This window comes from Myotis yumanensis, unplaced genomic scaffold (genome assembly GCF_028538775.1).
Source record: "Myotis yumanensis isolate MYYU_CA2020_CCGP unplaced genomic scaffold, mMyoYum1.0.hap1 SCAF_6, whole genome shotgun sequence".
Classification (NCBI taxonomy): Eukaryota; Metazoa; Chordata; class Mammalia; order Chiroptera; family Vespertilionidae; genus Myotis; species Myotis yumanensis.
In genome coordinates this window covers 68,872,435-68,887,922 of record NW_027223757.1, presented here as the reverse complement: position 1 = coordinate 68,887,922, position 15,488 = coordinate 68,872,435, and positions in this window count along the sequence as shown.

The following is a 15,488-nucleotide window of genomic DNA, read 5'->3' as shown; positions in this document are numbered from 1 at the left end:
AGACCAAGCTAATTAAGACATGGTAGTTATCACAATGACCATTAGAGGACTGTAAACATATTTTTTTGTTTAGTGCCAGTCTGTTTCAAGAGTTCTCAAGCTATATAAGGGCAGAAAGTCAAATCTCCCCTATTCACAAAAATATTCCCACATCTCCAGTGTCTATTAGGTTCCTTGACAAGTAACAGATGCTAAATAAATGCTTTTTTATTTACTAACAAAAAAAAAAATTAGTGAGTAAATGATAATATTGCTATTTTTTAGTCATCAAATAAGTTTATTATATAGAATTTGGGGAAATTTTTATTTCAAATTTCTTTTGAGTCTTTTCTTTATAAAATACAGCATTATAACATTTAGAATAATTCTATCTAATATAAATACTATTTTATACTTGTCTTAGCACTTGAAAAGTGGGTACTCAGGAAACAACCATAAAATAGGAAGTATAAATCTACTACCTCAGCTTTAGATTTTGTTATACTTGAATTATTTATATGAAGCTTATAGTGATTTTCTGGTAAAGTGAAAATAAAAATCTACCTATTCTGATATATGTGAGAAATTATATTGCTCTATAGTACTAGAACATCTTTATAGCTATAAACTAATAAATTAGTGAAAGCATTTTGTGGGGAGTGTTCTTAAGTTTTGATATATATCAAAACACATGTTAGCACATGTAATTTAAGAATTTCTATGCATCTTTGAATCCAAAATATGTGTTAATTTTAACTATTCAGTCTGCATATTTCATGTAAATATCCCAATGTTCTCAGTAAGACTACTGAATATATATTTAATTTTCCCCTTATTTTGATTATTTTTTTAATTTTTATTTTCTAAAATCTTTACTGTTGAAAGTATTACAGATGTCCCTTAATTATATATTTACATGTAGTCATTTTCACATATTTTTACACCTTTGTGCAGATGTGCTATCAAATCTTATGAATTTAAAAATTTCAGATAATAAGTAAGCTTTCCACATTCTATCAGTTCTGTTTTTTAATCTTACTTCTTCTAGTTATAAAATATTTAGTGTAATATTTAAGTGTAATGTTTCAGAAAATAACAAAACATGAAAATCAAACTTAAATCTAGAGTGTTACATTAAAAATCACTTTAATATTTAGTTTTATTGCTGATTATGTTCTGGAATTATGCTTACAACCAAATGTAAATAGAATCCCCAAATATATCTATACTAATAAAAGGGTAATATGCTAATTAGACCCGATGTCTTTGGATGACCTTTCAGATGTCCTTCCTGACAAAGTCGTGCCTGGGCAAAGCCGGCTTCCCTGCAGTCCCAGGCGCCAGCGCCTACGGCTGTGGCCTGGGAGAGAGAAAAGCTGCCAGCCCCCAGTCCCAGGCACCTGTGGCTGCAGACCAGGCAAAGCCACCTGCTCACGGGCCCCTGTGGCTGCAGCCAGCCCAGGCGAAGCCTGCCCGGGTCCCGGGTGCCTGAAGCTGGCTAGAGGGAGGGAAGCCTGGGTCCTGGGTGCCTGCAACCAGCCAGAGGTCAGAATCTTGGGTTCTGGGTGTGGGACTGAGGCAGAGGTGGTTAGGGGCGATCAGGCCAGCAGGGGAGCAGTTAGGGGCAATCAGGCAGGCAAGCAGAGGGGTTAGGGGCAATCAGGCAGGAAGGCAGGCGGGCGGTTAGGAGCCAGTGGTCCCAGATTGTGAGAGGCATGTCAGACTGCCGGTTAGGCCAATCCTACAGGGGTCCTGGATTGGAGATGGTGCAGGCTGGGCTGAGGGACCCCCATCCCCGTGCACGAATTTTGTGCACCGGGCCTCTAGTATACTAATAAGAGGGAAAATAACAATTGTTTATATCATATATTACATCAAATTCCAAGAAAGTGTCTGTCACATTATCACATTAGCTTTTTCTTTTTCTTTTTTTGTCAATCCCCACTAGAGGATATTTTCCCATTGATTTTCAGAGAGGATGGAAGTGGGTGGCTTGACTGAAAATGGAACTCAAGAATCTGATGTGCAGGCCAACACTCTAACCACTGAGCAACATGATAGGGCTCATTAGATTTTTTTTAAAAGGGTTTATCTATTGCTTGATGACAGGTGGCTGGTGGTTATATAGATAAACCAGGAACAGTATACATTAATAGGGAGTAAGCTCTGTATTATGGGAAATTTGCTAAAAAAGGCCGAATGATTGGTCCTAAAAAATGTTATACAATAAATTACTACACTGAATGTTAAATTCAACTTGATGATTTCTAAGGACTTTCTATTTCTAAAACAATATAAATTTTATTGACCTATGGTCTCTGTCAATAATATACTCAGTTCTCTGATAATGTGAGCATTTGATTCTCCAAATCCCAGTAGGAAACTTTTGGATACATATGCAGATGAGGGAATTATCATCTGCTTGTCTGCTGGATGGGAATTTTCTCTGACATTAAAAAGTTTATTTCTTTGTGTTTACTATTCTATATGACATAAAACCTCTATCTAATTCACAAGCAGTATAAGAATAAAGGATTCAATAAATGAGAACATGCTTAGAAACAAAAGCATTTAATAATTATGTAATGTAATTGTAAGACTACAAACTCATTAAAGGCAGGATCTTTGTCTTTTAATCTATTCTTTCTCCTCAAACAAATTGCCCTTTGCCCCTGACCAAAGAAGAAAATTCTCCTTTTGCTTACAGATAATGTATTAATCTCATATTTAGTGGATAATGTTTGCTCTCCTGAATACTCCCACCCCTGATGGTCTCTAGACTGATAACCCATGTCAAGTAATAGCTTTGCCCTAATAGGCTACTTGCTCCCCCTCTCCCCATAAAAGCTTATAAACCAGCAAATTTCAGGATCACACTAATATATGTTGACAGGAACCAGAAAAACTATAGCAGTGGATCTTCAGTGTAGAAGAATGTGGAGAAGTGGAACGTAATGATAAATCTTTCAGAATGTTCATTAACATAGGGACATCTCCTTTAATTTAGCAAGGCCATCAGTGGTTGGTTCTAAGGGGATAATACCTTAAAATCTAGAACTGACAACGAATCAAAGAAAATTAAGTAGAGATTTCAGAAATTCCTGGCATATTTTGAGGTTTTCATGAATCTAATATGAAACTAAGACTTAAAGACTGACCCAAGCCATAGGCAGCAAAATAGTGGACATTTGTCGTAGCAATATCTTTACCGATATAGCTCCTAGGCAATGGAAACTAAGGATAAAATAAACAAATGGGACTACATCAAAATAAAAAGCTTCTGCACAGCAAAAGAAACCATCAACAAAATAACAAGAAAGCCCACTTGCATGGGAGAACATATTTGCCAATGTTATCACCGATAAGAGTTTAATCTCCAAAATTTATAGGGAACTCATACAACTTAACAAAAGAAAGATAAACAACCCAATCAAAAAATGGGCAAAGGACGTAAATAGATACTTTTCAAAAGAAGACCTACAGAAGGCCAAGAGACATATGAAAACATGCTCAAAGTCACTAATCATCTGAGAGATGCAAATCAAAACAACAATGAGATACCATCTCACACCTGTCAGAATGGCTATCATCAACAAATCAACAAACGACAAGTGCTGGAGAGGATGTGGAGAAAAAGGAACCCTCCCTCACTGCTGGTGGGAATGCAGACTGGTGCAGCCACTGTGGAAAACAGTATGGAGTTTCCTCAAAAGTTTAAAAATGGAACTGCCATTTGACCCAGTAATCCCACTTAGAGGAATATATTCCCCAAGAAAACAGAAACACCAATCAGAAAGGATATATGCATCCCTATGTTCATAGCAACACAATTTACAATAGCTAAGATTTAGAAACAGCATGGATGGAACTGGAGAGCCTTATGCTAAGTGAAGTAAGTCATTCAGAGAAAAATAAATATTACATGATCTCACTCATTTGTGGAATATAATGAACAACATAAACTGATGAAGAAAAATAGAACCAGAGTCATAGAAGCATGGAACAGACTGTCCAACCTGTGAGGGAAGGCGGGATTGAGGGGGGTAAGAGATCAACGAAAGGACTTGTATGCATGCATGGGTATAACCAATGGACACAGACGGGGGCGGGGGGAGGGCATGTGCTGGGGGGTGTGGGTGGCTGGGGAGAGATCAATGGGGAAAAGGGAGACTTATGTAATACTTTAAACAATAAAGAATTTAAATTTAAAAAAAAATAAAACAACTTCTATCAGTTAAAAAAAAAACAGCCTGACCCAAGAACCTGAGAACTGACCATATGGCTATGATCCCAGGAAGGGCCAGAAGGTATTCACTTTCCTGAGGACTAAAGAATGCCTCATTGAGAGAGATTTGAGAAGGTCACTAGTGGCTGTTTTCTTAGTCTATGTCTATTTTGACGATTGGGAAGGTTTCCATGGAATTTTGCTTTCTCATATGAAGGAGAGTTATAATGTTTCAAAATATCAGAAACTAGTGTAGGCCCAATTTATCTGCAAACCCACATCTATAGTTAGGTCTACCACTGCAAAATATATACTTGCGATAGACATACTAAGGACCTGGCAGAACATTTATGTGAGTACATGGATTGTGGATTGTGGATATTATGAAAGGAAGAGACAAGGAGAAACCCTTTTTATTTGTCCTCCATACCAGAGATCAAGAAGAGGAATCAGAAGAAATGAAAAATATTCCGCTGGTTATCCATATCAAATCCACAGCCCAGTCACCTGCTTGGTGCTTGCAGAAATCCAGCTAAGTCACTGGAAGTTATGAGGGACTGCCTTAATACAACTAGGTGATGACTCAAACTGTAGCTCACGTGCACATGCCATATGTGGCCACTGTGAGAATGCACCTCACAGATCTCCAAATATAGGAAGCATAACTGAACAAGAGTCCAGCCTCTGAGTTCTAAAATATTTCACTGCATTTTCATTAAGGCCATGCTTCCCACAGGGTGCTTTCTTTCACTAATTGAACGTATCTAGATAGATTTAGATATAAATTGATGTATCTATAGCTATAGGTAAAATCATATCCAAAGTAAGTGTCTATTCCAATAAGAAGGAAACACTACCATATTCATGATGGAAGTGGTTAAATGTAATCAATCTGTCATCAGAGACCTGAATGATCACCTAGGGCAGGGGTCCTCAAACTACGGCCTGCGGGCCACATACAAATACAAATATTGTATTTGTTCCCATTTTGTTTTTTTACTTCAAAATAAGATATGTGCAGTGTGCCTAGGAATTTGTTCATAGTTTTTTTTTAAACTATAGTCAGGCCCTCCAACGGTCTGAGGGACAGTGAACTGGCCCCCTGTTTAAAAAGTTTGAGGACCTCTGACCTAGGGAGTGGTGCCATACTGGGGACTCATTGATTTCTGCAGCTGTCATATTGGACATTCAAACATGGCTGTAACAAGGTCAGCCTTAGTCAGTGGAAGCCTATGTTACTGAGCCCATGCTACCACCATCACTTTTTTCACAGACCTATGGGGCAATGACTGGAGTGACTGGGGAAAGAAGCTGACTGGTATACTATCTATTTGATAATAACAATCATCCTTTGCAAGGGTCACCATTTAGTGAACATCCACATGGGACACAAATATATTTGCCTCTTCAGAGAGATCTATCCAATAGCTCTTCCCCAAATTTCCTTGTCACTGATTTTCTAATCACTTTCCTTCTAAGTCCCTGACTATCCATCAAATCCTGGAAGTGTCAATTTACATCACAATCTGACAGTATTCCCAGCCTTCCAACCCCTCCTCCAATTATTATCATGGGTATTTTTCTAATAAAAATCTTTGCAGATTTAATCCTATCTTCTTGTTGCTTCTTAAATGACTCAGAATAAAATGATATCTTTACTAGAGAAGAGAAACTGGAGAAGAAAAACAGAAATTCTGGCATTTGATATGAAGCAACTAACTAGTGAAGTCTTTTCTTATTCATATTTATAAGCTAGAGGAATCAGAAGCAGTTTGCATTTACATGACATGAACAAAATGAAAAATGTAGCTTAACAGTCTTGCATCAAGGCTGTTAATTTTTCCACTTTAGATCACAGTAGTCTGTAGAAATCTTGATTCTTTTGGCATTCCACAAAACAGCACCCTCGCCCATTTATGGATTATTTCTTGTTCATTAGACTGCTGATAGATAAATAGCAAGCATTCTAGGATTTTAATAATTAAATGCATGAGCAGGAGTTAATCATAGAAAATGGATCCAAAAGATTAGGTACAATGACTATGTTATCATTACTGCAATTGCCACATTTAACCTGGTGAGTTGTGTAGAGGATACCATAAATATTTTTCAATAACTGAATGAATAAGTGAAAAATAAGGAATGTATTGAGTTTAGCATTCAGGCTTCTCTGATTAACTGGAACACTATGAAAGTAGAAAGAACATGACATTTAGGAGTTGACTATACACTTACAGAATCAGAAAGGGATAGCTAACTGAAGGCTTGAATATCAAAATTTAAATTACCTCAGAGAAAACATTTAAATTCTAGTATGCAGATAGGAGTATCATATCATAGTAGCAAATGGATAGAGAAATTAATATAAGTACTAAAAAACTAGCATAAATGCTAAAGCCAGGACAGGATCTATTCACTCTTGATTGTATGCATGCTGCTCAGTGCAAATAAGGTACCTATACATTTGTGGGCCAGGTGGCAGATCCAGGGGCAGCAACCCACAGGTGCCTCCAGCTGCTGATCAAAGACAAGGAGAGCTAAAACAAATTAGAGCTATGCAACGAAGAGCCACTACCAGAACCAAATGATAGATTAACCTTTTGCTTCATAAATAAAATTTAGAAAATTGTGTTTTTCATAGTTAATTTACCTAATTAATAAGAGCTGCTTTGGTGAAGTTATTTCTCAGAAATAGCCTAGGATTTGCTAACTTTGTGTAAGTTGCTGTGTGATTCATTAAATGTTTTAACACATGTAAAATGCTTAGAACTATACCTAAGATACCTATTAAGCTCTCTTTATATAAATTATTGTTCTTACTTCTATTACTATTTATGCAAAATGTATAAGAAATAAAATTAGAGCCCTAGCTGGTTTGGCTCAGTGGATAGAGTGTTGACCTGTGACCTGAAAGGTCCCAGATTCAATTCCGGTCAAGGGCACATGCCCGGGTTGTGGGCTCGATCCCCAGTGGGGGGCTTGCAGGAGGCAGCCAATCAATGATTCTCTCTCATCATTGATGTTTCTATCTCTCTCTCCCTCTTCCTTCCTCTCTGAAATCAATAAAAAATATATTTTAAAAAACCAACAAAAAAAGAAAGCAAGAGTTTTAAAAGACATTTAAAAAGTTATTTTGTAATTTTATGGAAAAATAGAATCAATTAAATTTACTCATAACCTACTATGTTATATATAATGATCTACAAATTTAAAAAGATAAAATAAAAACTATGACTAGAGTATTAAAATGCAAGCTATAACAGAGACTATATTCATTATGGTATATAATGTAAGGCCTTCCTATGCCTGTTAGATCTGAATAATCTAAAGCCATAATGTTTTTCTTTGATCCTAATTTTTTTTTTGATACACTATTATGGTACAGGATGTTAGAGTTCTTGCTTTGTTCTGCCATGGTCTGGTGACTTAATTATATCTAATCCTTCTTGTTCTGATTTAGCCTTTTGTCAAGATTGGATCAAACATGAAGTATTACAGCTACAGTCCCTGATGCATTGGTTCAAGAAGTAATGTAGTATCACAATTTTCACTTGTTTTATGAAGCTATGTATCAACAGCACTTTATAGTTGAATGTGGCAAAGTGAAAATACCAGCAAAGCAGCCCAGATTTCACAATAGAAAATCAGGATCATTTCCTCAATTCTGCTGCCCTGGAGCACAGGTGTAGCAAACAGGAAAGATTAGAAATGATTCTAACACATCCTTGTCCCATAGTTCCTAGTCATATATATATTAAAAAGCTTTAGGGTGAACATTATCAACAGGAAAAATTGTATTGAAAGTTTATTTTTAGATAAATTAAAGAATATATTCCCTACTTCTATTTTCTAAGGTTTCTATATATCTCCCATTTGTTGGAATTTATTTTGAATTTCTAAAGAATATCTCCAAAACTTATTAATTATATTGACTCTCTCAATTTAATATTTGCAAATGCCAATTTTATAGTATGTTTATACTAAAAATTTATAAACAGGGAAATACTGTCAGGTTTTTAATTAATGTATATATAAAATTTAATATTAGTTACTTAAACTTTCTGTAGGTCTATTTATGTGTAACTAATGGATAACACTAAACAGGAAATAACTATTTATAATCATAATGAACAATTTATGAAAATTTATAATAAATTTGAGAGTTCCATGCTTTCCCATGCTAACAGCCTCTAATCAGAGCAAACCTGACACCTTCCTTTTTTTCTACTAGAAAGCTTTCCCACTCAGCTTTCTGCCTGCCTTTGAGTCTCTTGCCCAATAAAAGTGATCGTTCCTGACTCCCTTAGTATGACAGGTGTATGAATAAATAGCTTTTGCTTGTTCTCATTTGTGTGGTGTACGTTGAATTGTGAACCCTCCAAATTCATATGTTGAAGTCCTACCCCCAGTATATCAGAATGTGACTATATTTGGAAATACAGCCTTCAATGAGGTAATTGAGATTGAATGAGGCCTATCATTAGGATAGATCCTAACCCAACATGACTTGTGTTCTGATAAGAGAAGCAGATTAGGATACAGATACATACAGAGGGAAGACCATGTGAAGACACAGAGAAGGTCATCCATAAGACAAGGTCATTAGAAGAAATCACCTTGCTGACAACTTGATTTTGGTTCACTGAGCCTCCAAAATCACAAGAAAATAAACCTCTGTTGTTTAAGGGATCCCGCCTGTCATACTTCTTACATTGATCAGATTTTAGGTAATTCTAAATTTAAATTAAAAAAAAAACACAACTTCATAGGGTAATTAACCACATGCTTACCATCTAGAAGAAAGTAATAGAGATCCAAAGGTATAACCCAGGAAATTCCAACTTTGAAATGAATTCTAAAATATAGTCACTGCTAATTCCTCCAGCCCATTGCTTATTATGGCAGAAGTCGTTAATGAGACCACCTCTGTCCAGATGAAAAACATATCAGTCTCAATTCATTGGCATGAGTGCTTATGGACAATCACGTTAGTCTAGATTTCTTGTTGGTTATTCTTGGTGGGTTCTGTGCCATTGACAATACTTATTTTAGCTGGATCAATGAACCAGGCAGGTGGAATAGGCTGTACATCGCCTTATGAGGAAAAATGCTATTTGCTTCTCTAAGGTTGATCCTCATGGCCTAAAGGATGTGTTCTCTTACCTAAATGGGGTAATTAGGTTTCCAAAGCGCCTTGTAGGGATTGTCAAGTGTACTTGTGTTTGTCATAGTGATCATGATGTTGGTCTGTTTTATTCTAGTCAGTGACTTAAGTGCTTCTGAAGAGCTGTTCTCTAATCATATAATCACGGAGATGGTACAAAAATAAAAAGGTCAAGATCATGTAATATACTTATCTTTGAAGATAACTCAACAATCTCTAAGTGGTAAATATCTAGATCTCTTGCTTTCTTTGAACTGATAAACATATCACAAGTGAGAGAATAACCAAAATGGATGACTAAGAGATCAAATATAAGAACAAACAATAGCTAGATCATGTATGAACATATGACCACCAGTCTAGAACTCAAACAATAATCCCATAAAAATCAACCAAAAATGCCCAAGACTTCCTTAATACATTATCAGTTATAGTGTCCCTATTTTCTTAGTCCCTGATTCCAATTTAGGAACAAATGAAGAAGCCAAATATGTACACATTATCAATCACATTGGATGACCCACTTTTACTTAGTTTATCTAAAGCCTCTCCATGCCAACTCCATTCAATTAGGGCATATCTGAAACCTTTTTTCCTCTATAAAGTGTCTCCACTCCTTTGCCTATCTTTAAGTCTCTGCCAAATGCAGGTGATGTTTCCTGACTCCCTTACTATAACAAATCTGAATAAATAGCTTCTGCTTGTTTTCATTGGGGGGTCGGGGGAGGCTTTGTTTATTTCTACACTCATATCTGCTGCTGGATAATATGATGTTTCTGTTCCACATGTCTCCTTTCAAATGGCTCATTGGTGAAATAAAAAATAATTCTGACAAGCGTCTGGAAAATGTAGTTGTATTAGAATTCTCCAGAGAAATAGAACCAATAGAATGTGTGTGTGTGTGTGTGTGTGATAGAACCTATAGAATGTGTGTGTGTGTGTGTGTATTATATATTACTAGAATATATATATATATATATATATATATATATATATATGATTTACTAAAAGGAATTGGCTCAAATGATTATGGAGGCTGCCAAGTTCCAAGATGTGCAGGACAAACTGAATCAGCAAGCTGGACACCAGGAGAACCAATGGTTTAGTTCTGGTCTGAGTCTGAAGGCTGGAGAGCCAGCAGAATTGATGGTGAAGTTCCACTCTGAAGGCTAGCAGGTTTAAGACCCAAGAAAAAGACATGCTTCACTTTGATTCCAAAGACAGGAACAAAGCAAATGCCCCAGTCAGAAGGCTGTCAGGCCATAGTTCTCTCTTACTTTGGGCAGGGTCGGTCTTTTTGTTCTATTCAGTCCTTCAGTTGAATGGATAAAGCCCACCCATAGGAAAAAGGACTGAGTATCATCAATTTTACTCAGTTTACAGATTTAAATGTTGATCTCATCCATAAAACACTCTCACAGGAACACCCAGAATAATGATTAACTGAATATTTGGGCACCTCATGACTTAGTCATGTTGACACATAAAATTAGCCATCACAGTGGTATGCAAGGTTTCTAGCCCCTGCTTTAGACGGGAGAGTAGAAACAGTTTTGAGTATCTTATTCTTAAATTCATATGGCAGAGCAAATGAACTAGAATTTTAAAAACTTAACAGATGGATATATATTTACACTACCACATATCAAAACACATGATATATAGAATATGATAACATTCAAGTATATACATATTATAATAAAGATAAACCACACCTGCAAAACCCTAAATATTTTATTTATATACATATATATATATATATATATATATATATATGCATATATATGCCCTATATAATAAAAGCCTAATATGCTAAGTGTCCGGTCGTCTGATTGTCCATTCAACCAATCAAAGCATAATCGACACTACTAAAAGACAAACATGCAAATAGACCGTACCTTCGCTATCCTTAAGCCACACCCACCAGCCAATCAGAGCGACTATATGCAAATTAACCCAACCAAGATGGTGGCCGGCAGCCACAGAGCTGGAGCAAGCAGGAGGCTTGTTTGCCCCAATGATGGAGGAAGCCAAGCTTCCTGCTTGCCACGTTGGGCTCTGAACTCCACTCAAAGCAACAAAGTTTCAATTATAGAAGGTAAATAAACCCCAGATACCTGCTTTCAGCCGGCTATGGCCACGAAGCTGGAGCGAGCATGAGGTTTCTCTCCCGCCCGCCCTGGACAGCTCTGAGCTCCTCTCAAGACTACAAAGTTTCAATTTTAGAAGGTAAATAAATCCCAGAATTAAAAAAAAAAAGAAAAAAGGGAGAGGCTGGGAGCTTCCATCGCTGGGGGGCTCGGCCAGCCTAAAAAACGGCCCTCAGCCCAGACTAGCCAGGCACCCCAGTGGGGACCCCCCACCCCAAAGGGGGTATGGCCAGCCTGCAAACAGCCATCAACCCCTCACCCAGTGGGACCCCCACCCTTATCCAGGACACCCTTCAGGGCAAACCAGCCGGCCCCCACCCATGCACCAGGCCTCTATCCTATACAATAAAAGGGTAATATGAAAATTGACCCTAACAGCAGAACGACTGGGAATGATTGGTCACTATGACACACACTGACCACCAGGGGGCAGATGCTCAATGCAGGAGCTGCCCCCTGGTGGTCAGTGCGCTCCCACAGGGGGAGCTCTGCTCAGCCACAAACCAGGCTGATGGCGGCCAGCACAGCGGTGGTGGTGGGAGCCTCTCCCGCCTCCTCAGCAGCACTAAGGATGTCCGACTGCAGCTTAGGTCTGCTCCCCACTGGCAAGTGGACATCCCCTGAGGGCTGCCGGGCTGCCAGAGGGATGTCTGACTGCCAGCTTGGGCCCGATCCCCCAGGGAGCGGGCCTAAGCCAGCAGGTGGACATCCTCCGAGGGGTCCCAGACTGCAAGAGGGCATAGGCCGGGCTGAGGGACCCCTCGAGTGCACAAATTTTTGTGCACCAGGCCTCTAGTATGCTCATGATATGCTAAGGCCTTGCAACTGCTCGCTATGACCTGCACTGACCACCAGTGGGCAGTCAACAGGTCGACAGTTGCTATGACATGCACTTACCACCAGGGGTAGATGTTCAATGCAGGAGCTGCCCCTGTGATCAGTGTGCTCAGCCAGAAGCCAGGCTCACTGCTGGTGAGCGCAGCGGAAGTCACAGGAGCCTCTCCCGCCTCAGCAGCAGTGCTAAGGATGTCCAACTGATGGCTCAGGCCCACTCCCTTCAGGGAGCAAGCTGTCAGTCAGACATCCCCTGTGGGCTCCTGGACTGCAAGAGGGCACGGGCTGGGCTGAGGGACACCCCCTGCCGGAGTGTTCAAATTTTGTGCACTGGGCCTCGTGTGTGTGTGTGTGTGTGTGTGTGTATAATGCAAAATCTGGGAGAATAACACCAAACTGTTAAAACTGGTCCTCTGAAAACTCACTGGTTTGAGATGGTATAGAAAAGGAATCTAGTTTCATCTGTAATGTCGTATAACATGAATGTATTCAATATTATTTGGAAAATTTTAAAAATATATCATTTTAGAAAGAAAACAGGAATTGAAAAAGCAGATAGCACAGGTTAACAGTTATTTTAAGATTGCCCCTGTAAGAAAAAGAAGAAAAAGTATCTGCTTACCAGGAAAGATTTGCAGATATACAAAGTGCTAGAACATGTTTGAATATTGATGGGAATGAGCCATTGGAGAGGGCGAGCTAAAGAAACAGAAGATGAATAATGGAGGAGTCAAGTACCCAGAAATGTGAAGAGGGATTAGACTTTGCTGGGAGCACAAACCTTGAAGAAAGTGCTCAAGCTGCTAGATTTTCAAATTTGCATTGAGAAGAGAATGATTAACATACTGGGACTTTGGGTCAGATTGTCTGAGTCTGAATTTCCTGTTTTGACTCTTAGCAGCTGTGTGACTCTGGGAAATTTACTTACACCTCTCCATGTGTCATGTTCCCCATTTGTTAAGTAGCAATAAAAAACAGAATCTAATTTAGAGGGCTGTTAAGACTAATGAAATGTACTTTGAACACTTCCTAGCACAATAAGTGTTTAATATGGGTTGGAAACTGTTATAATCCTTTTTAATTTTATTCCACCAAGAAATAATGTGGTAAGGTTATCATATGATCGAAAAGGTAAGCATTTTAGGAGAATTAAGAAAGCAAGATAAGCAGTTGAAGAAAATAAGAATAATAGAAAAAGTTAATGACTGTTGGACAATTCCAAAAGTCCATTAAACAGTGGCACTTGTGAATTTCTAGTTTAGCAAACTGTCTACGTATAGTATCTCCATACTTCCATACCTGAAGAGATGATTTACAATTACCCAATACACACATTTACATTTAGCATTCCCTCTGCACCAGACACTGTTGTCACCCACTTAAATATTACCTTATTTAATTCTCAAAACAAATTGCTATATAAAATTAAGTAATTCCAGCTTTCCTCCCTACCCAATATGTAACATTTGGGGAACCTCCCCCAAAAAGTATATTCTTAAGCAGTGGACTCACCATCATTCATGCTAACATTAAAATACAGCAGTGGTCGATGCATGACACAGAAGCCATGGATATGATTCAAATCCACTTGCTTATGACAAAAATCAAGTCTTTAAGAATAGGATTACTGCCGTAGCCAGTTTGGCTCAGTGAATAGAGCATCGGCCTGCAGACTGAAGGGTCCCAGGTTCGAATATAGTCAAGGGCATGTACCTTGGTTGCAGGCACATCCCCAGTCGGAGGTGTTCTGGAGGCAGCTGATCGATGTTTCTCTCATCAATGTTTCTAACTCTCTATCCCTCTCCCTCCTCTCTGTAAAAAATCAATAAAATATATTTTTAAAAAAAGAATAGGATTACTTGCCCTCGCTGGTTTGGCTCAGTGGATAGAGCTTCGGCCTGAGGACTGAAGGGTCCCACGTTTGATTCTGGTCAAGGGCACATGCCTGGGTTGTGGGCTCCATCCCCAGTAGGGCACGTGCAGGAGGCAGCTGATCAATGATTCTCTCTCATCATTGATATTTCTATCTCTCTCCCTCTCCCTTCCTCTCCAAAATCAATAAAAATCTATTTAAAAAAAATAAAAGAAAAAGATTGCTTTGCTATCAAAGCCAAGTAAGGTGTGTCATTCCTTGTTCCTGATGAAGTCCTAGCAGCTCAGTTGCTAAGTGACTTCGCTGGGCTCTTATCAAATAAAATCCATGGAGAAGCAACTGTGCCCACCATGCATTTAGGCTATAAAGACCGAAAGCTGGGGAGGACAGAGTGCTTCTGGGGTAGGAGACAGTGAGGATCAGCGGCTGGGAGACAGAGAAGACACAGGAATGCCCAGTGACTGGAAGCACCAGAGGGTCTGGGATACGCAAGACCCCTGCGCTCCCAGAGGTCAGGTCCGGAGGGAGGGCAGGGGTGTGGTTCCCAGGGATTCCCTTCCTGTGAGGCTCCTCCTCCTCCCCTTAACCCCCTAATCTGTCCATTTGGATGAAGGGGGTGGGAAGCAGGTACGCAGTGTCTGGGCGGCCGCCCCTCAGTCCTGGATCCCCCCAAGCAGGGGAGGGGTGACTGTATTGGTTTATTTGATTCTTCTTATACATTGAAGGGGGTGGCAGGGGAGTGTCTGCCAGACATGGTTTCCTTCTGCTTGCTCTCCTGCGTGATGCCTTTTCCCATCTTTCCCTGCTGCCCCGAGCTAATGTGCATGAGATCACCAGGCATGAAAATGGGGCCCCCGATGTATTGCGTGGAGATTGTGCTCCACTGGAACCTGCCCAATCCAGAGGGTTAGGGTCATTCACTGTGGGAAAGGCTGGATTTAAACGAAGCCACCACTTAGATAGGTGCCAGCTGAGCCATTTGCTGAGGCTTTATCATTCCTTCTGGCTGTTTCCTTGGAAACCACAAACTCAAGATAGCAGTGGAATGCTGCATCCCCTCATCTGAAACCCTGATTCTCTAGGCCAGTGACTTAGATGCCCTAGGCAAGTGTGGGATGTCCCTTTCTCACTGATATGATGGCACACAGCCATGTTAAAGGTAGGCTAGGATTTGGACTCCTACCCAGGGCCGCTGCAGGGGAAAGGGACGCAGCCTGCTGATCCGGTCGTTATGTGATGGCGTAATGAACAATTTGCATATTC